At 43.2% G+C, this 24,499-nt stretch overlaps 2 long non-coding RNA genes across 2 annotated transcripts; both read left to right on the top strand.

The window, feature by feature from the left end:
- Positions 1-12,082: 12,082 nt before the first annotated feature.
- Positions 12,083-13,264, top strand: LOC113163023. The gene is made up of 6 exons (XR_003298864.1): positions 12,083-12,127; positions 12,239-12,330; positions 12,421-12,484; positions 12,696-12,794; positions 12,903-13,028; positions 13,228-13,264. It is a non-coding gene; the product is annotated as an uncharacterized LOC113163023 (long non-coding RNA).
- Positions 13,265-18,810: 5,546 nt separating this feature from the next.
- LOC113164397 lies at positions 18,811-19,918 on the top strand. Its single transcript, XR_003298993.2, has 3 exons — positions 18,811-18,953; positions 19,425-19,597; positions 19,879-19,918. It is a non-coding gene; the product is annotated as an uncharacterized LOC113164397 (long non-coding RNA).
- Positions 19,919-24,499: the final 4,581 nt, after the last annotated feature.

Here is a 24,499-nt window from a genome sequence, read left to right on the forward strand (position 1 = left end):
CCTCTAGGTTGGACTACTGTAATGCCTTACTGTCTGGCTGTTCAACCAGGTGCATAAACAAGCTTCAGTTAGTTCAGAATGCAGCAGCGAGAGTCCTCACTAGAACCAGAAGATATGAGCACATCACGCCTATCTTATCTACACTTCATTGGCTCCCCGTGAAATTTCGCATTGATTTTAAAATACTACTTTTGACATTTAAAGCATTAAATGGTCTTGCGCCGCAGTATCTAAGTGAACTGCTAGTGTCTTATGATCCACCACACCTATTTCGCTCAAAGGATGCTGGCTACCTGTCAGTACCTCGTATCCTAAAAACTACAGCTGGGGGCAGAGCTTTTTCTTACAAAGCCCCAAAGTTATGGAATAGCCTTCCAAATAGCGTTCGGGACTCAGACACAGTCTCAGTGTTTAAGTCTAGACTAAAAACCTATTTATTTAGTCAAGCATTTTTGTAAATAGATTTGGGAAGGACTCATGGACGTAGGGCATTATGGTGAACTGGTATGTTTAGATGCTGTCTTCCCAACTCTCACTGATCACTCAGGTTTGTTGATGGTGAAGTGTTTGGTTGCTCTACATCCCAGTGCGCCCTCATGTCTGTGTTTTCTTCTGAACCCACCCTTTTAGTTAGGCTGTCATAATTAGTCCTGCCGGAGTCCCTGCTGCACTACACTAAATATACATTCACCTCAAACTTTATCTGACTGTGAATACAACTAACTGCAATCTCTCCTCTTCTCTCTCTCTACCTCTCTATTTCCCTCTTCCTGTCTCTCTGTCGAGCTACACGTCATTCCACCCTTTGACTTCTGGACCTGTCTGACTCGTCCTGATGCCCAACTTCTGGCTGGAGATCTCGTCGCCTGGATCCACCGTTTGCCCTTTGGGATGCGTTTGGAGACTGGATTGGTCACAAGCTACTATGATGTCGGTCCTGGCCTCGGCGGACGTCGGAAGCTGTTTCTTGGAGGTCTCGACTCAACGCTCGATAGTCAAGGAATGGAACAAGTCTGCCTGCAATAACTAACTGGACTCCATATTAACTTAAAGACATTAACTGTTATACTGGACTGCCTGCTGCCTACACAGCATGTAATCACCCATATGAGGATGGGTTCCCTGTTGAGTCTGGTTCCTCTCAAGGTTTCTTCCTGTTGCCTTCTCGGGAGTTTTTCTTGCCACTGTCGCCCTCGGCTTGCTCATCAGGGACAATCAGATTATTATGATTCTTACACATACACTGTTCATGTACTGTTCTTTGGTTGTGTAAAGCTGCTTTGTGACAATGTCAATTGTAAAAAGCGCTCTACAAATAAAATTGAATTGAATTGAATGTACAAGGTTAATGTGGAGTCAGGGCTCCTACTGATGATTTAGACATGTTTATTACTGTACGGGCGCCATACCACAAATCAGGGTGTTAAAGTTTAAACACAGCACGAGGCAGCCCAGTTCCACATGAGGATGAAGCAGCAATGTTTGTTTTGATGACATCACTGTTGGTATCTGTGTGGTTCACAGCATCATTAGTACAATTCTAAGAACAAGTTTTTTTTATCAGGGAGAAACAGACATCATGCAGTTTCTCTTTTCACCACCAGAGGAAAACACACCTGCAGTATTGGAGTCGGACTCCTTCACAGCTGATGGAAATATTAGTTTTATTGAATCTCAACTGAATGCAATGATGTGCATCATAGCTGTTACCTCAAAACCTGATTTATTTTTATAGATTCAGTCTAAATTTTCATGAACATGATGATCAGTGATTTTGTATAAAGAGTAATTCATCCGAAAGGAAAACACAACATTTCACATCATTTTAAAACATGCCTGTCTTAAATTGCCTCCCTGTCGTCAAATTCCAGTTAATGGTTGATAGCTAATCAGCTGACAGTTGTCTCAGGTGTAGGACAATCTGGAGGAGTTTCCTGAGCTTTTAGACTGCAGTCAGTGAGCTTCATCTAGTGGACACTTCTTTTTCCAGCAGTTTTAAAGTTACACAGAAGGGAAAGTACAGAATGAGAAACTAATGTGAAGATAAATAAAATAAAAAAAGAAGGATTGACAAAAGGACAGGAAAGTAAGAAGGTGAAAAGGAAACTAGCAGGAGATTATGGAGACGGAAGGATGGAAAGATTGGAAAAGATATGAATCGGTAAACACTAAATATGATCTTTGTCCAATTGTATGCATGTTTTCTCTTTTCAGTTCTTTTCACTGCAGAACGTGAATTAAAATTAACATCTTAATTTGAAAACTATTTCCTCTTTAGTGAAAATGAATCTGTGGTGATTAAGTCAACACATAGTGTTTTTAATTCCACGAAAGTCGTGAAGTTTGATGAAAATGATGGAAAGGAGGATGAAAGATCTGTTTTCAGCAGGTTTCAGAGCCTGAACAATGAGTTGTGTTGTTAAGTCCAAAATGCAGTACATGCTGACCACCACAGGGAGTCTCTGATTCTCTGTTCACATCAAATCTCTCTTCATGGACCTTCACCTTGTGTGTGTCTCTGGGTGGACAGACATACTGTGAGCTCAATCTTGATGATTCCTCCACAGAGTGGACCAGGAGAGCTCAGAGGTCCCCAGTGGTCAGTCTGCCCAGCAGCATCCAACAGACCTGGACTCCATATTTCTGGTCTGTACATGTCCAACTTCTACTTTTCCATCTGTTGTGTTCATAATAATCTCCATGCTGCACTTTTTAGACCAGTGGATTGTCAGTCTGTCCAACATGGATCTGATGTTTGGCTCCATGAGTTCAGTTGGATTGTGTCATTCATATAGTGCTAGAAAAATTCTGTGACGTTTCCAAATTTCAGTGGTTTGCTTTGAAAAAAGAACAACTTAAACAGTGTGGGTCCTTTTACTGACTACTGCAGTCATGTGGTCCCTTTATGTGTCCTGCAGCGCCGCGTCATTACATTAAAACAACTAGAACTCGCTTTCAATTTATGATGACAACAGGATTTATTGATTTACATTTACACGTGGTCATTTATCAGACGCTTTTATCTAAAGCAACTTACAAATGAGGTAGAAAGCAATAAGTTAAGAAGAAGAACTTTAAAATATTGTATTTATAATTTTTAAATACATTTCATTTTAAAATGTAAGTGTAATTGATTAGATTATATTAGAATTATTACTTAGAATTAGATTATGGGTGCAACCAAATTTTCAGTTTTAGACAATGTCAATAATCTTGGGTAGAATTTTCTTGGAACCTTTTTTTTTTTTGTAATTTCATTCTTCTTCAGGTTTTGAAGGATGCCTTCCCTGACACAACTTGGGACCAGAAACCAGGCTTGTGCAACTTTCAAAGGCTAGGGTGTGTTGGACATCTTGGATTTTTATTTACATTTACACTAAGTTATTTGGAAGATGTTTTTATCCAAAGCGACTTACAAGAGAAATAATAAAAAAAATACCCTTACCACTTTGTAGGTAAGGGTCAGGACTTTGTGTGACAAACCAACAAATTAGGCAAGACTAACAAAAAAGGATTTTATTTACCCCCCGGTCCCAGTAACGGGAGAGACAGGGAACCAACTAGACAAGGGGATCTCAACATGACAAAAACTAACAAAAACTGAAAACAAGGTGACAACCTAAAGACCTGAAACACAGTGATGAACAAACTAACAGTGACCACACAAACCAGGGAATGAAAGTGACAAACAAAATACAAACTCGCAATCCCCCCCCAAAAAAAAATCACTGATCAAAACATGCAAAATAACAACACAAATAACTGCACAAGACAGGCAACCAACTCACAACAAACAACAAACAAAGTCAAGTCCAGAGAGTAACGAAGTGACGAGTCCATGAAACAATCCCAACAAACAAAACAAACAAGTCATGAGTGTTGAATGAAGTGCAATCCAGTGGCATGAAGTCCAGGGTATGCTGCAGTCCAGTGCAAAATCCAACAAACCAGCAACAAATGGAAGACAGATTATAAAGTGTTACGATTCCTCCCTTCACCTGTCTGTGGTTTTGTTTTGCTCACTCTCCTGCCACACCCACATATGGACTTCCTCTTCCTGCCTTCTCCACTCACCGGACTAATGACTGACTCGTTTCACCTCACTCCTCTGTTCAGGGCTGGTTTGTTGCTTCATTCGTGGTTTCCGTTTGCGCCGTGTCCTAAACCACTCTGCTCAGTTTGTATGTTTGTTTGTCTGTTCTCCTTTTGTTGTTCTCTTTGTTTTACCTGTTTGTCAGACTCTTTGCCTGCTATTGCAGTGACTGTCGTTTGTTACTTTGTCGGTTCGGTCTGTGTGTTTTGTTGTTTTCGTTGTTTCGTCTGTGTTTATGCAGCGTTTTTAGTTGATATTTATACTGTTTGGTTTCTGTTTGTTACTGTTCTCCTGCCTTGGGCACTGACTGTTGTTTGTTACTTTATATTTCTAATTAGTGAGTTGAAGTTTGTATTTTTGTGTATTGATTAATTAGTTGGTACTTTGTATTTTTTTGGTGGTTTATGAGTTTGTATTTTGCCTGTGTCACTGCAGTGTTTTGTGTTGTTACTTTCTGTATTTATTTCTCCCTGTGTCCCCCATTTTGGACCGGGAGTTATAATAAACCTTTTTTTTTTTGTTTGTTTGTACTCGCTGGTCCTGTCCATCAGTTCGTAACAATAAAGGAACAGGGACAAACGGGTGTAACACATTGGTGGTTGGTGAGCAGGAGAGTGGAGGAGAGGGAGTCTATATAAGGATAAACAATTCAATTTTATTTGTATAGCTCTTTTAACAATTGTCATTGTTGCAAAGCAGCTTTACACAACCAAACAAAATATTTGTATGTTTATTTGAAAAAATGAACATGTATGAATCATAATAATCAGATTGTCCCTGAACAGGAAATGGTTGGAGAGTGAGACCCGGCGAAACTAAAACAAAAGCCACTAAAAGGGATGAAAGGGTAAATTGTAACACTTTGCACCTGATGCAGCAGCTCCATGAAGCCAGTGCAGAGATCTGAACAGTGGAGTAACGAGTCCTTTTTACAATGAGACGTGCTGCTGCATTTTTAGTCATCTGGAGGTTTGATGGTGCAGCTGGTAACACCGTCAGTAAGACGCTGCAGTAGTCAGGACCAGATATGAGCAGAGCCTGAACAGTGAGTTGTGTTGTAAAGTCTGAAAGGTTGAGTCTGATATTCCTGATGTTTAAAAGGGAAATTCTGCATGATGTGGAGGCGGTGGTCGCTAAAGCTGAGATGATCGTTAATAATCACCCCCAGGTTTGTGGCAGACTTGGTGTGAGGAACCAACAAAAGTGACATGAGTATAACAAACGAAAGAGGTTTATTATCAACACCAGGAAACAATAAGGTGGGGAAATAAATACACACTACAAAAACGCAGACTTGATGAAACAACAAAGTGACGCAGGCAAACTACAAAGTACCAACAGAAACGCTTGAATGCAGAAACACAAAGTAACAAAGAAAATCAAATGCAGACACAAACTAACTCTCTAAACTAGACATTCAAAGTAACAACTGAAAAGCTCTGCAAACGGCAAGCAAACTCACAAGTAGGGAAACAAAAAGGGCAAGGTGCAGGGTGAGACAAAGGAGTGAATTCAAGTCTATGTACAAACAAACCAGGAGGACGTGTGTATACAGGGAAGAAACTGGCAACGAGAATAATGACGGAGGGAGCTTTTGAAGAAATGGTGAAACAACTCGTAATCAAAGTCCAGGAGAGTGAAGAGTGCCAGTGGTCCAAATGAGGGCATTAGGAAGTGGCTGTAAGTGGGAGTGAGAAAGTGAACACCAAGGGGAGACAAAAACACCACTAGAACAGGGATGAGGCAGGAACAGTGACACTTGGTGGGAACAATTACTGTGGGCTCTATATCGATGCAGATGCTGTGTTGTATTGAAGGTGTGGCTGGGAAGACAAGAATTTCTGTCTTGGAGAGGTTGAGCTGAAGATGCCTCTCTCTCATCCAATCAGCAATGTCGGCGAGGCATGTAGGGACGCGTGGTGAGACAACGTGGAATCGGTGTGTAACTTTGCAAAAACGATGTCGGACTCCATAGTTTTCTCTGGACCCCTTCCCAATCTGACCAGTGACGACATGTTTAGCCACATGACGTCATTCAACCGCTGGCTGTCTAAGTGGTGTCCCGCTAACAACGTGGACTACAGAGACTAAACCTGGACTGATTAGAAGAGACGGCATCCATCCCACTTTAGATGGTGCGTCTCAACTCTCTAGAAATATGACAGAGTTTATTAGACGACCTAAACCCTGACATGTCAGAGTGCAGCCCAGGACGCAGAGACGCAGTCTTACACACCTCTCTGCAGCTTCCTTACAGCCGTCACCCCCCAAAAACTACCATAACCCCATAGAGACAGTGTCTGCTCCCAGAGTACCTAAATTATTTTTTAATAATTTTAAAAAATAATAATCTTCAACATTGAGATTGGAAAAAGAGCACAGACACTGGAAGAAGGTGTTGTGAACATTTGTGAGACGCAGAACAAATAAAAAGATGTTAGAACAGCTCAATACCTTTAGTCAAGCATGGTGGAGGCAGTGTGATGGTCTGGGTGCTTTGGAGGTGGTAAAAGAGTTCTGCTGGAAAAATATGGAACTATGAGGTCTTTAAGATAAGATGGAGCCTGATTATTAAGTGATTTATAAGTGAGAAGAAGAATTTTAAATTCAATTCTGGATTTTACAGGGAGCCAATGGAGAGAAGCTAACGTAGGAGAAATATGATCTCTTTCTAATTCCAGTCAGAACTCTGGCTGCAGCATTTTGGATTAACTGGAGGCTCCACCACCTCCTTTCCAGTTTACGTAATTTCTGCTTTAAGCTACAGATTTGTGAATTGTACCATGGAACTAACTTCCTCTGACTCACTAGTTACTTTTTCAGAGGAGCAACAGTATCAAATATTGTTCCAAGTGAAGCACCAGTACTATTAACAAGATAGTCCACTTGTGCTGGAGTAATGTTGAAATAACTGCCTTCCTCTGTGTTGGTACATGGCTCTGAAATAAAAGATGGAATCAGTTCCTTAAATTTGTCAACGGAATTTTCACATAAACATCTACTGTAGAGAATCTTATCTGTAGGTTTAGTAAAGTCTGGTACTGTAAATTCAAATGTTATCATCAAAATCTACATGGATATTGAAGTCACCCACTGTAATGACTTTATCTGCACTAAGAACTAAATCAGATAGAAACTCTGAGAATTCAGTTAAAAACTCAGAGTAAGGGACAGGAGGACGGTACACAATAACAAACAGGACTGGTTTTGGATTTTTCCAGTTAGGATCAGAGAGGCTAAGAGTGAGGCTCTCAAATGAATTCAAACTATGTTTAGGTCTGGGGTTGATTAACAAACTTGAGTGGGAGATTGCTGCTACTCCTCCACCACGACCTGTGCTTCTAGGAACATGATAATTAACATGACTTGAGGGGGTCGACTCATTCAGAGAGACATATTCATCCTGCTGCAGCCAGGTTTCAGTCAGACAGAATAAGTCTATTTGATTGGTCAGTTATCAAATCATTCACTAACAGGGATTTAGACGAGAGAGATCTGATATTTAAAAGTCCACTTAGACAGCCAGTGGTTAAATGACAGCATGCTGCTAAACACGACGTCACTGGTCAGATTGGGAAGGGGTCCAGAGAAAACTACGGAGCCCGACATTGTTTCAGCAAAGTTACACAACATTAATTTTAGTGACTTCTTAGTTTCGTAATCAGGCGTCATTAACTCCTGTGGTTATTATAATTATACTGTATTTTCGTTTATCTTTACAGGAGTTTTAATAGCAGCTCTGGCCCCAGGAATACACTTGACTATGGCAGCTGGAGTCTCTAATTTCACGTTTCTCACTATAGAGCTGCCAATAACCAGAGTGGGTTTCTCAGCAGTTTGTCGCTGAGTGGGGAAAATCTGTTAGAAACATGAACCTGGTCGTCGTGAACCTTGGGCGAGTGTCTGGGGTTACGCCAGTAGTGCTGGTTGGTTAAAGTTAGCAGAACAAACACAGAGCAACTGAATAGGAGTCAGGGTCGGCAACAGGAAGTGATGTAATACATAGAAGCAGGAGGAGGTCAGAAAGCAGCAGGAGGTGCCAAGCCAAGGATCCTAACACCAGCTCCATAATTAACTGGAAACCAGTACAGAAGACTGGAGTGTCTTTTCCTGGTACCAGTGAGAAGTCTCGCTTGACTTGGTCCAAGTGAACCAGGGATGACAGAGACAGTAGTCCACTCTCTTTTTATAGCATCTTTGAGAGCACTCTCTCCGCCCTTAGTTAGCTGCCAGTCTCTACACACCTGTTGTCACTTACTGTTCAGTGTGTTCACTTTATATTCTGCACCAGCCGCTGTCATTTACTCACTGTCCGGTTGTTTAGTCAGTTTCTCTGTTCTAGCTTTCCTGTCATTTCCTTGTGTGGTGCCTGGTCCACCCCCACCCCCTTATGGCTTCTGTAAAACAAAGGGAGACTCACCTGCTTTTGACTCAGTAACCCCTGCATTCAGAACATTCACCATAGACTGTTCTGTGCTATATGTTTGCGGCTGGTTAGTGTAGTGGTAACATCACCGCCTCCCATGTGGGAGACTGGGGTCCCAGCCGTGGCCTACCTCTAGTAGGGGTCCATAGGCAAGACCTCCTCATGCCTACCCTTGTACCCTACTTGTAACCTTGTAAGTCGCTTTGGATAGAAGCGTCTGCTAAATGACTAAATGTATATGTTGCAGTTCCAACGTCCATTAAATTCAATTGACACCTGAAATGTAATCAGTAAGTCAGTAATTTCGTCCTTTAGTTTGTGCACTAAACACTTGCGTTGTTCTTCTTCAGACTGTGGATTGTTTTCTGAGCTACTTTGCTGTGTTTTTATTTCTGGAGCGACTCTGCCAGGTCTGCTCCCCTTCCTGAGTTCATGAATAAACTGTCTTAATTCAATTCAATTTAATTTATTTGTAGAGTGTTTTTTACAATTGACATTGTCACAAAGCAGCTTTACACAAGCAAAGAAACTATGGAAGTTTATATGAACAGTGAATGTGTAAGAATCCTAATAATCAGATTGTCCCTGATGAGCAAGCCGAGGGCGACGGTGGCAAGGAAAAACTCCCTGAGAAGGCAACAGGAAGAAACCTTGAGAGGAACCAGACTCAACAGGGAACCCATCCTCATATGGGTGATTACATGCTGTGTAGGCAGCAGGCAGTCCAGTATAACAGTTAATGTCTTTAAGTTAATGTGGAGTCCAGTTAGTTATTGGAGGCTCTGGTAGACTTATTACTCTGCTCTCTGCCTGATGATGATATCATTCTGATATATGTCGCTCATACAGTTGTCTGAGATTCCTATTTCTACTAACAAGGCTGTGACTACATTAGTAACGAGTCACTCAGTCTCAGAGTTGCAGTTAGTGACAGTGATAGTTTCTCTGAGCCTCTGTGTCCAGTTCCATTCACAGGAATATGAAGCAGGAATGTTCGAATGTTATTTCTCGAGTTTTCACTTATTGTTGTCAGCATGAAATCAATGTAAAATGATATTGTATTAATCTAAAGTCAGAAATTGGGGCAATATTTTCAATAAATACAGAAAAAACACACACACACACACAAAAAAAAAATATATATATATCTTCAACTTCTTTTTTGTGTCATTTGAGCTTTATTTAAGTTTCATGGTGGGATAAAATCTCACCACCTCTCACTGTTTCCTAGAGTGGTTTTCTTCTCTGATGAGTGAACTAACACAGTAGAGAAGAGCTTCTATCTGAAATGAATATAATTATTGAACCTGACTTATTTGAATGGTTGTGTCTGTGACAGGGTCAGAGACTCTTCCCCTTTAAAAAGCACTGAGGAATTTGAAGGAAAGCCCCCTCCCCCCCATTACCTCATACTTTCACTTTCGGCACTAGTTTCTACTACAAGCTCTCTCCACAGAAAGGTGATGTAAGCAACATGTTTCATTGTTTTGCCTCTTGACTGCTTCTTTGCTCACGTTGTTAACTCTAACATTTGTTCCAGCAGGAACTCGTTGTTTCTTTCATTAGAGTCCTGATAGATTCATCTAACGATGCTGCCTCCTCCATTTTACACGGAGAGCTGCAGAAGTCGAGGTGAAAGAGTAGAAGCAGAGTCAGTGGATGGTTGCTAGTTGAACACAGAGTTATTACTGTGGAGCTTCACTTACTTATCCTGTGGAGGAGGCGGAGATGAACTGCTAAATACAGTCTGAGCTCGGCCAGACAGCCGCTGGAGAACAGCTCTGAGTTTCTGTGTCAGTGAATGTGACTGTGGTTAGATTTACACCTAAGGTCTGATGTGGAGACAGTCTGAGGTAGCGGACAGCTTTTTAAGTCACTGTGTTATTGTGAGAAAGATTCATGAACTCAGTCCCTTGGTGTAAACCAACCTTATTACATTATGTGTTTTGGGGCTGCAGCTTCCTCTGCTCCATCTAGTGGACTGACAGTAGAAGTAGAGCAGCTGACGGCAGCTGACGGCAGCTTCCTGCTTCCATCTAGTGGACTGACAGTAGAAGTAGAGCAGCTGACGGCTGCTTCCTCTGCCTCCGTCTAGTGGACTGACAGTAGAAGTAGAGCAGCTGACGGCAGCTGACGGCTGCTTCCTCTGCTCCATCTAGTGGACTGACAGTAGAAGTAGAGCAGCTGACGGCAGCTTCCTCTGCCTCCGTCTAGTGGACTGACAGTAGAAGTAGAGCAGCTGACGGCAGCTTCCTCTGCTCCATCTAGTGGACTGACAGTAGAAGTAGAGCAGCTGACGGCTGCTTCCTCTGCCTCCGTCTAGTGGACTGACAGTAGAAGTAGAGCAGCTGACGGCAGCTGACGGCTGCTTCCTCTGCTCCATCTAGTGGACTGACAGTAGAAGTAGAGCAGCTGACGGCAGCTTCCTGCTTCCATCTAGTGGACTGACAGTAGAAGTAAAGCAGCTTCCTCTGCCTCCATCTAGTGGACTGACAGTAGAAGTAGAGCAGCTGACGGCAGCTTCGTCTAGTGGACTGACAGTAGAAGTAGAGCAGCTGACGGCAGCTTCGTCTAGTGGACTGACAGTAGAAGTAGAGCAGCTGACGGCTGCTTCCTCTGCCTCCGTCTAGTGGACTGACAGTAGAAGTAGAGCAGCTGACGGCAGCTTCGTCTAGTGGACTGACAGTAGAAGTAGAGCAGCTGACGGCTGCTTCCTCTGCCTCCGTCTAGTGGACTGACAGTAGAAGTAGAGCAGCTGACGGCAGCTTCGTCTAGTGGACTGACAGTAGAAGTAGAGCAGCTGACGGCAGCTTCCTGCTCCATCTAGTGGACTGACAGTAGAAGTAGAGCAGCTGACGGCAGCTTCGTCTAGTGGACTGACAGTAGAAGTAGAGCAGCTGACGGCAGCTTCGTCTAGTGGACTGACAGTAGAAGTAGAGCAGCTGACGGCAGCTTCCTGCTCCATCTAGTGGACTGACAGTAGAAGTAAAGCAGCTGACGGCAGCTTCGTCTAGTGGACTGACAGTAGAAGTAGAGCAGCTGACGGCAGCTTCGTCTAGTGGACTGACAGTAGAAGTAAAGCAGCTGACGGCAGCTTCGTCTAGTGGACTGACAGTAGAAGTAGAGCAGCTGACGGCAGCTTCCTCTGCCTCTGTCTAGTGGACTGACAGTAGAAGTAGAGCAGCTGACCGCAGCTTCCTCTGCCTCCGTCTAGTGGACTGATAGTAGAAGTAGAGCAGCTGATGGCAGCTTCCTCTGCCTCCGTCTAGTGGACTGACAGTAGAAGTAGAGCAGCTGACGGCAGCTTCCTCTGCCTCCCGCTACTGTCTGACTGCATTCAAGTGACACTGATATGAAAGAGGAAAGAAGAGCCAATCAGTGGAGGAGCAGCTGATCTTTGTCCAGGAGAAATGATGGAAAGGAGGATTTCAGTTTTCACAGCACATCAATGATTTGTGTTTCCTCTCCACATGAAGGTAGAAAGTGTGTGTGAGCTGATGTGGATGTGGATTCAGCAGCATGGATCAGTTTGAGGACAGAGAGGAGGGAGTCCCTCCCTCTAAAACCACTCTGTGTGGGGACCATGAGAACCAGACCAAAGCTCAGAGGTGAGATGAGGATCTCTAACTGTCCATGACTCTTCTCCATGTCAGAGGTCAGCTTCAACAATCACTGCTCCATCATTATTCACACTGAAAGCTCTGTGTGTTATGTTCAAGACCAGAACAGCAGCAGAGACCAGACCCTGACCCTGAACCAGAACCTGGCCAGGAACCCAGTTGTGTATCTTGTAAGAGTGACCAGTCAGAAGGTGCAGTCACTGATTTTGAACTAAGACACTTGTCTGACGAAAAGTAAGATGCTGTCAACATTTACCTAATAATATATTTATTGTCCACAGAGTCTGACTGCTCTACAGGTTGCTATGATGATTTTATAAGACGGCAACTTTTTCCTACAAAAAGGTAAACTGTGACTAGACTTTAATTATTGTGGATCCTTACATTAATATTTAAATAGACTCACAGAAAACGTGTTGTTAGGTTGTTTTTAGACTGTCGTATCAGACAGGATTGGAGTCAGTCAATCCAGAGTACTTTTGCTTGTATTTACATTGTGTAATAACATTTTCTAAATGTTTAAATGGTATTCTGGTGTATAATCTTGGTTCATTAGGAGGAAGCTTGAAAAACAAGACTTCGGGTAGCTGAAGAGTAACCGGACAGTAAAACATCTTAGTAACTCCGGGAAATGTCAGCACCCGGTCGATCAAAGGTAAAGATTTAAAAATAATATTAAACTTTGCCGAGATGAAGTCATCTGAGCACCATCATCTAGCAGAAGAGAATTTACCTTTATGTTGTCTTGCTGTTCCTCATCCAGGCTGTGTCAGAGATCAGAGTCTGATCATCAGCCTCATTTTGAGCCCAGCTGTTTGTCCCTCAAGAGCAGCCAGTCAAAGTCTCAACCTCTTCTGTTTAATAATAGACACCCCTGTTTTAATGTACGGTAAGCTGTTAAAATAAAATGGTTTTATCTCAGTACCGAAAAAGAAAACATGAGAAGGTGCATCTAAGACGTATAAAAGCTATACATACAAGTTGTAAAAGTAGACTGTGCAGTATATAGGAATCACTAAACGGATTCTTGTGTGTGTCTCTGGGTGGACAGACTTACTGTGAGCTCATTCTTGATGATTCCTCCACAGAGTGGACCAGGAGAGCTCAGAGGTTCCCAGTGGTCAGTCTGCCCAGCAGCATCCAACAGACCTGGACTCCATATTTCTGGTCTGTACATATCCATCTTCTACTTTTCCATCTGTTTACAATGACTGTCATGCCACAGCACACTGTCCAACGTTGGTCTGATGTTTGGTTTCTTTGGAGTAATTCATATCAAATTTTGTTCCAGCTGTTGGAGGAGAACATTGTGAGTTTTGTGAAAAACGAGCTAAAGAAGCTCCAGAAGGTTCTGGGTCCAGATTACCCCCAATGTTTAAGGTGTGAAAGGGGTGTTGAGTAGTTGTTGGAAGGTGAGGATAAAGAGCAGAGGAGGAGCAGCAGAGAGGCATTTCTCAAGATCACACTGAACTTCCTGAGGAGAATGAAGCAGGAGGAGCTGGCTGACTGTCTGCAGAGCAGTAAGAGGATTTCTAGTTTCTTCTACATGTTTCTCTAAACTGATGTAGAGAATTCAAGCAAGGCAATTTTCTTGTTTTCACTGAAGACATTCCAAGTTTAACATCACAAAATGAATTTGATATATATTATATATATATATATTTAATTTGATATACACTTTGATTTGAGACATTTTCTATCACATTACCCACATTTTAGTCAAGCAGACATATTGGGCATTAACTAACACTGCATCTAATTCCTCCAAAGCACAGTCGGTGGACAAGTGGTTCTCTTGTTACTGGTTTATTTGAAGACTTTGCTCGAAATTCACCATGAACTGAAACTTCAAAATAAAGTTACATCAAAATAATAGCCCTCGAAAGAAAGTATATTTAACTTAGAGAAAGAGAGCAGAGCAGAGATGAAATCCCGTGCTCCCCAAACTGGACTCCCTCTTGCCCATGGCTGCACCTAGAAATTCTGTCCATGAGATAATGAACAGAACTGGCAATGAAGGATAGCCCTGCAGGAGTCCAATACGCATTAGGAACAATTCAATTCAATTTTATTTGTATAGCGCCAATTTACAACAGAAGTTATCTCAAGGCACTTTACAGTGTTTAAGGTTTAAGACCTTACAGAAAATATTTATACAAAAAATTATAGAGAAAACCCAACAATACAATTTGAGCAAGCTTTAGGCAACAGTGGAGAAGAAAAACTCCCTTTAGAGGAAGAAACCTCCAGCAGAACCAGGCTCATAGTGGGCGGCCATCTGCCTCGACCGGTTGGGGTGAGAGGAAAGAGAAGAGAGAAAAGAACAGCAGGCAATAAAGACAACAACAAGCATCAAGAACATTGGGCAGATGAACTGGATTCTGGAGATGTACAGCTCCAGGCCGAGGATACCTGCAGAAAAGTACAGAGAGAGGGAGACAGAGAGGAGGAAACACAACTAAAAGAGAGAGAAGACACAAAGTTAATGACATGCAATGGTGGCATTGGTGGCAACAGGTCTGACTTATTGACGGAAATGCAAACCAAGCTCCTGCTCCAGTCATAAAAGGACCGGAAAGTCCCAGCCCCAGAGGGCCATGGACTCTGTACACCCGAAGCACCCCACAGAATACCACAAGGGACACAGTCGAGTTCTCCAGGTCAACACTCCAGTACTGGTTGGGCTAGTGAGTGTATAGAGTTGGTCCAGTGTTTCACGACCAGGATGAAAGCCATATTGTTCCTCCTGAATCCGAGGTTCAACCTAATTCTTTTCTCCAGCACTCTGGCATAGATTTTCCCGGGGAGGCCAAGGAGTGTGATTCCCCTGTAGTTGGAACACATCCTCTGGTCCTCCTTCTTAAAAAGGGGCACCACCACCCCCCTGGTCTGCCAGTCCAGTGGCACTGTCCCCAACTACCATGCGATCCTTGAATTCCTTCCAACATCCAACAATGTCCCCTGTCGAGGTCAGCAGCTCCCCACCTCCACTGTAAACAGTGTTGGTAGGGCACTGCTTCCCTTTCCTGGGGTGCAGAACAGTTTGCCAGAATCTTTTCGGCTGACTGATAGTGCTCCCCTATGGCCTCACCAAACTCCTCCCAGAGTTTTTGCCTCTACCTGGGCTGCAGGGCACTTTGCCTGCTGATACCTATTAGCTGCCTCAAGAGTCCCACAAGCCAACCAGGCCTGGTAAGACTCTTTTTTTCAGCTTGATGGCATCCATTACTTCTGGTGTCCAATACAGGGTGTGGGGGTTGCCCCCACGACAGGCACCAGAGACCTTACATCCACAGCTCCGAACAGCCACATCAACAATGGAGGTAGAGAAAATGGTTCATTTAGGCTCAATTTCCCCAAACTCCCTTGAGATCTGGTTGAAGCCCCATCTGGGGTCAGCAGACATTCCCAACAGACTCATACAATACTTTTGGGTCTGTCAAGTTTGTCTAGCTTTCTCCTTTAGGTCAGTTGGCAGCTCAGCCCCTTTCTTCACCAGTGTCTAAGACATGTGGTCCAAGATCAGATGACACGATCACACACAAAGTCGACCTCGACTATCTCTAGTCAGTACCGCTCGACCTGCTGTACAAGTTCAGGCTCTTCCACCGCTATAAGGTGTTAAGTTTGAGGAGGGGGGTCTTCATTAATTTAAATTTCATCATATAAAACATAACATAAAACAAACACATGTTTGTTGAAGCCTTAGGATGCTCCCAAATTTTTACAAAATGACCAATAGTTTTTGTGTAGTCAAAGGTTTTGTGGAGCAGGTTTTCCCTAAAATTTGCTGAGTCTGTGTCTCTCCTAATCCATTATATTTATCCTTACCTCTTATGACTCCAGTAGATATCAGGACTACCCCCCACCCCTCAAGTCATGCCAAAACATGACTCAACATTTTTGTTGATCATTTCATACAGCTACACAAGTCTCCGCCAAGTCATCTTTCACAATAAGAGTCCTGGGGGTTAGGGCTAGCGTTTTGAATTCACATCCCAGAGGCTTCACTCTGTCCTTTCTGTTCTGCAAAGTCTTTCATCACAGAAACAATATTTGGTCCTTGGTTGCATCTTAGTTGACAAATATTTCCTCTTATGATGAATGTTGAATGTTCTTAAGGCATTGAGAAATGTGTGAATTGTCATATCATCAATAACCATACTTATATGTATTGCCCTTGGCCACACCCAGGAAAATAAGAGGCCATATGTCTTGAGGTCCTCTGTTCCTTCTTTCAGAAGGATTGGACAAAATACTTTATGTAGTGATACAGTGTGGCTTGACTTTAGCATCCTTCTACCCTGAGGATAATTTCTTTATCCTATAATGCACTCATCTAACACTGCTTAGTATCTTTGCCCTTTACAACTACTTTCTTTAACTGTAAGCTCTTTCTCTCATCTGAAAATGCTGTTTCTTTAACTTGCTTAACAATAGAGGGTTTTGCTTCCTTTTTTTTCTTCTAGGATTTTACTTTCATTGGTTCTCTGCTTTACACCTTTATATTCTGTGGCTAGTTGTTTTAATCTGGCAACAGCTCTCACTGCTCTTAACCAATCACAGAATTTCTGTTGACCATCTTTCTTTGACTTAGTGTTTCTCTTGGAGCCGTACAAAGTTCAGGATCATCTTTCTTGATTTCTCTCACCTTGAAGTCACAGAAGTTTTGAGTTGCTCTGCAGTAAAACCTGAAGAAGCATGATATGCTAGGTTATCCTGAGAGTCGACATAAGCCCATTGGTCAGGCCTCCTACTTGACTTTGTTTTCAATGAATGGTCAGTGTATTTCTTTTTTTTTTTTGCCTCGCCTTGTTTCTTCCAATTCTCTAGCCTTCTTTGTTAGGGTTCTTGTTCTTTGACTCAGTGGCTGTTATTGATCACTGCATCATTTCTTCAGCATCGTCCCGATTGTAAAATAGATGTAGGCCACAGCAACAGTCACATTTGGAGATGGTTAAGTTTATGACACTGTCAGGTGGTTGACTTGACCTTTGTACCAGTCAAGTTATGCTTGACATTACAATATCATCAGAGAGGACTGTATGTACGTATGTCTGTAGAGTCATGCATTAACAAGGTATTTTTGTGTCTTCTTTAAGAATCTCCTTTCATGTGTCAGCGTGAGGTAAAATCTAATCTGAAGAAGAAGTTCCAGTGTGTGTTTGAGGGGATCGCTAAAGCAGGAAACCCAACCCTTCTGAACCAGATCTACACAGAGCTCTACATCACAGAGGGAGGGACTGGAGAGGTCAATGATGAACATGAGGTCAGACAGATTGAAACAGCATCCAGGAAACCAGACAGACCAGAAACAACCATCAGACATGAAGACCTCTTTAAACCTGTACCTGGAAGAGAGGAACCAATCAGAACAGTGATGACAAAGGGAGTGGCTGGCATTGGGAAAACAGTCTTAACACAGAAGTTCACTCTGGACTGGGCTGAAGACAAAGCCAACCAGGACATACAGTTCACATTTCCATTGACCTTCAGAGAGCTGAATGTGCTGAAAGAGAAAAAGTTCAGCTGGGTGGAACTTGTTCATCACTTCTTTACTGAAACCAAAGAAGCAGGAATCTGCAGGTTTGAACAGTTCCAGGTTGTGTTCATCTTTGATGGTCTGGATGAGTGTCGACTTCCTCTGGACTTCCACAACAATCAGATCCTGACTGATGTGACAGAGTCCACCTCAGTGGATGTGCTGCTGACAAACCTGATCAGGGGGAACCTGCTTCCCTCTGCTCGCCTCTGGATAACCACACGACCTGCAGCAGCCAATCATATCCCTCCTGAGTGTGTTGACATGGTGACAGAGGTCAGAGGGTTCACTGACCCACAGAAGGAGGAGTACTTCAGGAAGAGGTTCAGAGATGAGGAGCAGGCCAGAAGAATCATCTCCCACATCAAGACATCACGAAGCCTCCACATCATGTGTCACATCCCAGTCTTCTGCTGGATCACTGCTACAGTTCTGGAGGATGTGTTGAAAACCAGAGAGGTAGGAGAGCTGCCCAAGACCCTGACTGAGATGTACATCCACTTCCTGGTGGTTCAGTCCAAACTGAAGAACATCAAGTATGATGGAGGAGCTGAGACAGATCCACACTGGAGTCCAGAGAGCAGGAAGATGATCGAGTCTCTGGGAAAACTGGCTTTTGAGCAGCTGCAGAAAGGAAACCTGATCTTCTATGAGTCCGACCTGACAGAGTGTGGCATCGATATCAGAGCAGCCTCAGTGTACTCAGGAGTGTTCACACAGATCTTTAAAGAGGAGAGAGGACTGTACCAGGACAAGGTGTTCTGCTTCGTCCATCTGAGTGTTCAGGAGTTTCTGGCTGCTCTTCATGTCCATCTGACATTGATGGACATTGGCTGTTGACAAGGCCTTACAGAGTCCAAATGGACACCTGGACTTGTTTCTCCGCTTCCTCCTTGGTCTTTCACTGCAGAACAATCAGACTTTCCTTCGAGGTCTGCTTAAACAGACAGGAAGTGGTTCGGAGAATAGTCTCAAAACAGTTGAATACATCAAGATAAGGCTTGGTGAGATTGTCTCTGCTGAGAAAAGCATCAACCTGTTCCACTGTCTGAATGAACTGAATGATGGTTCTCTAGTGGAGGAGATCCAACAGTACCTGAGATCAGGAAGTCTCTCCACAGACCAACTGTCTCCTGCTCAGTGGTCAGCTCTGGTCTTCATCTTACTGTCATCAGAAAAAGATCTGGACGTGTTTGACCTGAAGAAATACTCTGCTTCAGAGGAGGCTCTTCTGAGGCTGCTGCCGGTGGTTAAAGTATCTAAGAAAGTTCTGTAAGTATGCAGAGAGAGTGGCAGAAGCATATGAATTCTTTGGAATTTTATGATGTTCTGCATTATTGCTCACAAAACACAATCTGATCTTCATCTGAATCACTGGTATAGACAAAAGCAATGATCTTAAACTTAAGACAGACACTATAATCTTTAATGCCTGGATTACCCTTGAAAGCTGCTCTAAAGTCCATTACACATCTTTGTGTTTTGTCCATGTCCTATGGATTGAGCTTTTGAAGCCATTCTGTAGTATATTCACTCACGTTTACCTTGATAAACTTGACAATTCATTTTGTTCTTTACAAGGGCACATTTTCCAGGCCATGAGACAGCAAAACCCCTAATCAGAATTCACCATTTACATACTGTTGTGGTGATGTATTCGTGTTGGTACCTTTTTATATGCCATATGTAATACTACTGGAAATCACATGCTCATTACTTATTTTCTTATCACATTCTCACTAGATTGAGGTTGGCTGTAACCTCTCCCAGAGAAGCTGTGAAGCTCTGTCCTCAGTTCTCAGCTCCCAGTCCTCTGGTGTGAGAGAACTAGACCTGAGTAACAACGTGAAGGATTCAGGAGTGAAGCTCCTGTCTGCCGCACTGGAGGATCCACATTGCAGACTAGATGCCCTCAGGTAAGGAGAGGACTGCTGCAGCCACTGACAGTGCCTGATAGAGGAGGAAGATCTGGAGTTTCACTTAACTTAGTACAAACACTAGTTGCAGAGGTTGTTATCCTACCTCTGTATAAATATTACACAGTTACTATACAACCAAGTTTGCCAACCAATGAGAGGAAGTTTGAGATGCAAAATATTGGACTGTTCCTTTATCAGTTTTTAACCATGTTAGAACCATGTTAATGTCCATGTCTTCATACTGTGAATGTTCTGCTCTGACCCCCTCCTCCTTTCAGGGTGGAGCCTGGTGGAGTCCAATGGTTGAGACCAGGTCTGAGGAAGTGTAAGTGTGTTTTTAATGAGACTGATGAAAACAAAGCAGCAACATTCAACCATCTTCAAACTGTCACATCACTCCTTCAAATCCCTGATGTCATGAGTCCTCATCAAACTGATGATAGATTAATAACTGCAGCTGGATTGTGTCTTGTTCTCTCATCAGATTTCTGTCAACTCACCATCGACACAAACACAGTGAACAGAAAACTGCGACTGTCTGACAACAACAGGAAGGTGACGTATGTGGAGGAGGATCAGTCATATCCTGATCATCCAGACAGATTTGACTGGTGGCCTCAGCTGCTTTGCAGAAATGGTCTGACTGGTCGTCATTACTGGGAGGTGGACTGGGAAGGACTGGTCTTTATATCAGTGAGTTACAGAGGAATCAACAGGAGAGGAGACAGTGCAGACCGTGTGTTTGGATGGAACGATCAATCATGGGCTCTGATCTGCTCTGTTAGTGGTTACTCTGCCTGGCACAATAAGAAAGAAGCATCCTCCTCTTCCACCTCCTCTTCTGTGTCTGGTAGAGCAGCAGTGTACCTGGACTGTCCTGCTGAGACTCTGTCCTTCTACAGAGTCTCCTCTGACAAACTGATCCACCTCCACACCTTCAACACCACATTCACAGAACCTCTTTCTGCTGGATTTGGGTTTAGGTTCAGGTCATATGATGGTTCAGTTTCTCTGTGCTCATTAGAGTAGCCAAAGTCTGATCCTGCTCATAAAACAGCAGTGTTTACTGTCACTAACTACAACTACATTACATTATTAATAGTGGATATTATATAGGTCAGTGATGTCAGTGATAATGTCTGTTAATAATTTAATCAATTAAAATACATAATAACTGACAATAAAGAAAACAAGTCAGAAAATGTACTCTCTGTATTGATTTCTGTATATTTGGTTGTGCCTGTTACTGTTTAATGACATGGAGTTACATATGTTTGCTGACCGTCCATAAGGGCCATACAACAAACACTTCACTTCAACCGAGACAGAAGCAGTGTTCACTGTGGGTGTAGTGTTGATGTATATTGCACCATAAAGTTGTTGTCTGGCAACTATCCAGTTTAGCTAGCTAATGCTTACGAGGCTTGATTAATAATGTAAGCCAAAAGTATTCTAATTAGATAAGTGTCAAATATAAACAGCATCATAATCAAACGACAGCAACTTAGAGCATCACGTAACCTGCAATTTATGGTGGTGACAGATTTTTAAAAGTTGGAACAAAAGTATTCGTGCTTAGAAAGCAAGCAAAAAAGCTTTTTTTTTTTATTTCAGTTTTATTTGTATAGTGTCAAATCCCAACAGAAGTCATCTGAAGGCTTTTTACAGTTTTTAAGGTTTAAGACCTTACACAATATAACTGTATACAGAATTATCTAGAAAACTCAACTCCACTGAGCAGCACCAGGAGACAGTGGAGAGGAAAAACTCCCTTTAGAGGAAGAAACCTCCAGCAGAACCAGGCTCAGGGTGGGCGGCCATCTGCCTCGACCGGTTGGGGTGAGTGGAAACAGGAGAGAGAACAGAACAGCAATGACTCTTGGATGGGAGTCCGAGCTCATGGCTCCAAGAGGTGGCTCGTCATTCCCTTTTCTTTTTTAATCACTGTGAAACAATCAGAAGATGGTGTTTCACTTGTCTGATTCATGGTTTGTTCTCAGTTTCTTTTCATTCTCTCTCTCTCTCTCTCTTATACTTGCTGAGCTGATGAAGAGAGACAAACTTTGAATGTGCATTTACATACAATCAAGAAACCTTGCTAATTTTGCCTCTAAGCAAGCCAACATCTACCTCATGAGTAAAAACATAAAAGGTTTATGTTTCATCTTGTACACATCTGATTAACATAGCAACAACAGTTTATTAAAGCTAGAAATACATTTTCTGGAAACTTTGTCACTTAAACTATGTGTGAATGTTTTTTTCTTGAATGAACACAAAGAAGAATAAAACAGTTACTAACAATAAGTCCGTGTAGTGAAGCCTCAGAGAAACAAGTGAAGAAAAGGAAGAACGAAAGCTCAGAGAGTTCGTTTGTTCAGTCCTGGAGGAGATATCTAATGCTGAACTTCTCAAAGAAAAGAATTCATATTTGTTTCTTTCCCAGAGGCTCAAGCTGCTTGAACACACTTCATAAAGTTGCAGTTTGATCACGAGGAACCTTAAATTTAGGAGAAGAACAGATCAGAGGAAGTAGTAAAAGCTTGTAGAAAGGATCCAACCTTCATCTGTGTGATAGTGAGTCAAACACAGATGAAACTGACTGAACCACTGATCTGATGAGGTCTGATAATTGAGTACTGTTCACGTCTATGTCGGTCTGAGTCAGTCAGGATCAAACGTTTAGACAATTCAGATGATCAGAGATGGTTTAAACTAAAGTTTCAGATTTAGGAAGTGGAAAAATCTTGTCTGGTTTCACCAACAATATAAAGATTTCACAGATTGGAAACTAACTAATCCAGACTTTGTTAATCCAACGTCGGGTTTAGGACTCATCACCCATCCACTCAACATTCAATCAATCTCCGCTGCTGGTTTTATCTTCCATCTGTGTTAAAAACGTTTGAGTTGATCAGATATGTTTCTTATGTTCATGATTAGACTGTAATTAGACTACATGAGTCCAGAAGTTGACACTGATGCAGCAGTGAGCGATGCGCTGTTGTCTCAAACATTCCGACGTTTACATGAAGCACCTGAAGGCAACAGACACGCTGCACGTCGCCGCTAGGGGGCGTGGTGACGCGGAGGTGAAGAGGCGACAGGTGGAGGTGTCAGAGACGGGAGGAGCTGGACGAGGAGCGGTGGAGGTCGGTCCTTCAACGTTTGTTTAGGATGAATCAGTCAGAGCCACCAACAGAGTGAGGTAAGGATCATAATCACAACTGTGGAGGAGTGAGAGGACATTTGTTTAGTACCTGTACTTACTCAGACATGTTTCACATTTAAAAACAAATCATTATGTCATTTATCATGGGACCATCATTGATCTTTCAGGTGTTGATGGAGCCTCCAGAACCAGAGGCACCATGGACGCCGTGGACCACAGACGACCTGAGCGGTGGAGGGGGGTGGACCAGTGGAGAGGCAGAGAGGAGGAGGATGAAGAGCTGGTGGAGGTGCTTCTCCGAGGTAAAGCACCATGGGGCTTCACCCTGAGAGGAGGCACCGAGCACAGAGAGCCGCTGCTCATCACGAAGGTGACGCATCACTGACGGATTCATCAGCCGCAGTTTAACTCTAGACTGAAGCTGCAGGATTATCAGCGTGTACAGAGCAGCTGTCGGGTGTTAGGTGACACGCTCCAGGACTCCAGCAGCTCCCAGGACTGCAGTCTGGGGCAGGGCTCCACCTCAGGTTACAGGTGCTGCAGCATTACATTTTTAATCAGAGCGCTCAGGTTACTGGTCAGCACAGGTGGATGAGGTGGAGGAGGGAAACATCCACCTGAGTGATGTCCAGAGGTGGGACAGGTTGTTGTGTCGTTTCAGGGTCTGTTTCTAGTTTTCTTTCTGTCACCAGACACATGCTTATTATTGGCTAAAGAGACCTGAGATAATAACAAGAGGTCCAGAGCAGAGTCAGCACCTCCTGAGGTGGAGCTCTTATCACGCAGCAGACAAAACAACCGTGCATGTTGGATAAATGTCATCTTTACAACTAGGCAGAGTTTGTCCAGAGGATGGCTCCAGGCGCACAGTCCAGATTTGTAGTTCCAGGCAGTCGTAGAGGTCCACTTCATTCCTCTAATATGGGGAAATAGAAGCGAGGATCCACAGTTAATACAGAAATATGTCAAAATAAAACCATAATGACCTCGACCTACGAGCTCCAGGCAGGAGCTTCACCTCCATCGCCACCTTTGTGTGTGTGTGTGTGTGTGTTCAGGTGGAGGAAGGCAGCGCAGCAGCAGCCGTCCAGCTCCAGCCCGGTGATGAGATGGTGAGTGTGAACATGGTTCCCGTCACTGGATCCCGTCAGGAGGCCATCTGCCTGGTGAAGAGCTCCCACAACGCCCTGACCCTGGTGGTCCGAAGGTAAAAACGGCAGCACACACTGGTTTTTAGGTCTTTTTCCGTTTCTTCCTAGAAGTTCAGACGATACTGAACATAAGAAGCTTCTAATTAAAGCTCGAGCAGCTGAATCATCTGATATCTAATCTGATAGTTTGAGTGGAGCCGGTTTTACTGATCTGTCAACTTCTGCTACTTTAGTGACACTTGTCCACAGAATCATTACTGAGGATTCAGAAGTTCTCCAACCTGTCCTATAAGAGCCCCGCCCATGTACAGAGACAGGTGTTTGCTGAAGTTGCACACCTACTGGCATCAGACATGGCGACATGGCGGCGGGTATAACACTCGGTTCTGCCTGGAACAGTGAAACACACTGAAGTAGTTCAGTTTGACTAATTCCCAGCTGAATAAACACAGGGTCCTCATGTGACTGGTTGTTTCATACTGGACTCAAACTCCGGTCTCCTGTGAGGAACATAGTTGGATGTTGTCAGTTTATTTGTCGTTGCTGGTACAACCAGGCACCTGCTCATTAAGAGGT

This window comes from Anabas testudineus, chromosome 2, assembly GCF_900324465.2.
Source record: "Anabas testudineus chromosome 2, fAnaTes1.2, whole genome shotgun sequence".
In the NCBI taxonomy this organism is placed as follows: Eukaryota; Metazoa; Chordata; class Actinopteri; order Anabantiformes; family Anabantidae; genus Anabas; species Anabas testudineus.